The 1,869-nt window shown below is 43.0% G+C and overlaps 1 non-coding gene across 1 annotated transcript; it reads right to left on the reverse strand.

Annotated features, from left to right (window-relative positions):
- Positions 1–1,786: 1,786 nt before the first annotated feature.
- trnas-aga (transfer RNA serine (anticodon AGA)) lies at positions 1,787–1,869 on the reverse strand. The gene has a single exon. It is a non-coding gene; the product is annotated as a tRNA-Ser (tRNA).

The raw sequence follows: 1,869 nt of genomic DNA on the forward strand, positions 1-1,869 counted from the left end.
TAAAATTGATCACTTCACATGTCATTTTCACTTCAAACCGCTGTGGAATACTTGGAGCCTCACTGACAATGAGTTCCATTCACTGACTTCCGAAGTCGGGAGATTTAGTGATTTGGAGTGACACAGATTATTCGATAAAGTTGTTATTTATGTTATAGTTATTTGATATGTAGTTTATTTAGAGTAGCAACGTGTATGTTGTTAGACTTCAGTACTTTCCCATTATGTAGGGAGGCCGTGAAGGCAGCAGGGTTGTGGGGGCGGAAAAAGCGATCCAGGGCGCTTGCGTGTGTTGGCTCACATGTTGAGCTCTTGATTTGTGAAATAAAGAGCCGGCCTGTTACCAAACCCACGTCTTGTCTGGTACTTCGGTAATGGTACAATGTAGTTATATACGTAGATCTGTGGAATAATTGGAGGCGCCAACTGACAACGAGGCTGACATCAGCGCCGCACGTAGGTCCGGAATCGACAGCTGTTTATTTTGGGGTTTTTTTGACACAGTGGATGACTATTCCGGTGGATTTAATGATTTGGAGTCACACGGTTTGTTAAAATTGTTGTTTATATTACATTTATTTGATATATCTAGTCTGACGTGCGTGGGACACGTAGTCTTTCCGGCGTCAATTTTTTTTTTCTTTTTTTTTTTTTTCTCAAGTGACACGGAAAACGAAGATTCTGATGGATTTATTGATTTGGAGTGACACGGACGGTTTGATAAAATTGTTGTTTAAATTATTGTCATTTAATACATAGTTTATATATTGTTATATGGGCCTGTAGAAAAATGTTAACTGTAACGCGCCGCTGACGTCGGACTTGTTTACATAAAGGAGAACAAACTTGATCGATGGCGTTAATGATTTGGAGTTACACAGATGGTTTGATAAAGGAAAAAAAGTAACAGCGGCCAACCAGCACCCCTCAATATCAGAGAACACCTCAAAACACACAAAATGGCCACGGGGTCCATAAACAGGTGTAAGGGCAGTACAGTTCAACAGTGATGGAGGTGCAGAGGGCAGACTGGATGATGGCAGTGTAGAAGGTCTTCAGCAGCTCCTGCGGCAGGTTGAACTTCTTGAGCTGTCTGAGGAAGTACAGCCTCTGCTGGGCCTTCTTTCGGACAGAGTCTATGTGGCCGGTCCGGGAATCTAATACAAAAGCTGTATCATTGGTGTCAGGATTCGAACCTGCAAGGGGGAACCCCCATGGATTTCTAGTCCATCACCTTAACCACTCGACTACAAAAACACACATTGTGGAGGTTCTCACATTGTCAAAATGCATATTGCAAGGATCTGGTAAGATTCTTATTCAAAATCTAACCTGCGAGGCGAGACTCCAATGCATTGCAAGCCCATCGCCTTAACCACTCGCCCACAACAACACACATTGGTGAGGTCCTCACATTGTCAAAATGCATATTGCAAGGATCTAGTAAGATTCTAATTCAAAATCTGAATTGGCGTCTGCAGGATTCGAACCTGCAAGGCACGACCCAAATGGATTTCTAGTCCATCCCCTTAACCACTCGGGCACAGCTACACATCAAAGGGATTTGGCCAAGGTCTTCACATTGTCAAAATGCATATGGTGAGAATCTGGCAACACAACGAGATTCTAATACATAAGCTATAGCATTGTCTACAGGATTCGAACCTGCAAGGTGAGACTCCAAGGGATGTCAAATCCATCGCCTTAACCACGTGGCCACAACAACAAACTTTGTCCTCACATTGTCCAAATGCTTATTGCAAGAATCTAAATTCAAACACTGAAATGTTGTCAGCAGGATTCGAACATGAGAGGGGAGACCCCATATGGATTTCTAGTCCATCACCTTAACCACTCGGCCATAACAAC

Source organism: Syngnathus typhle, linkage group LG6 (assembly GCF_033458585.1).
Source record: "Syngnathus typhle isolate RoL2023-S1 ecotype Sweden linkage group LG6, RoL_Styp_1.0, whole genome shotgun sequence".
NCBI classification, from domain to species: Eukaryota; Metazoa; Chordata; class Actinopteri; order Syngnathiformes; family Syngnathidae; genus Syngnathus; species Syngnathus typhle.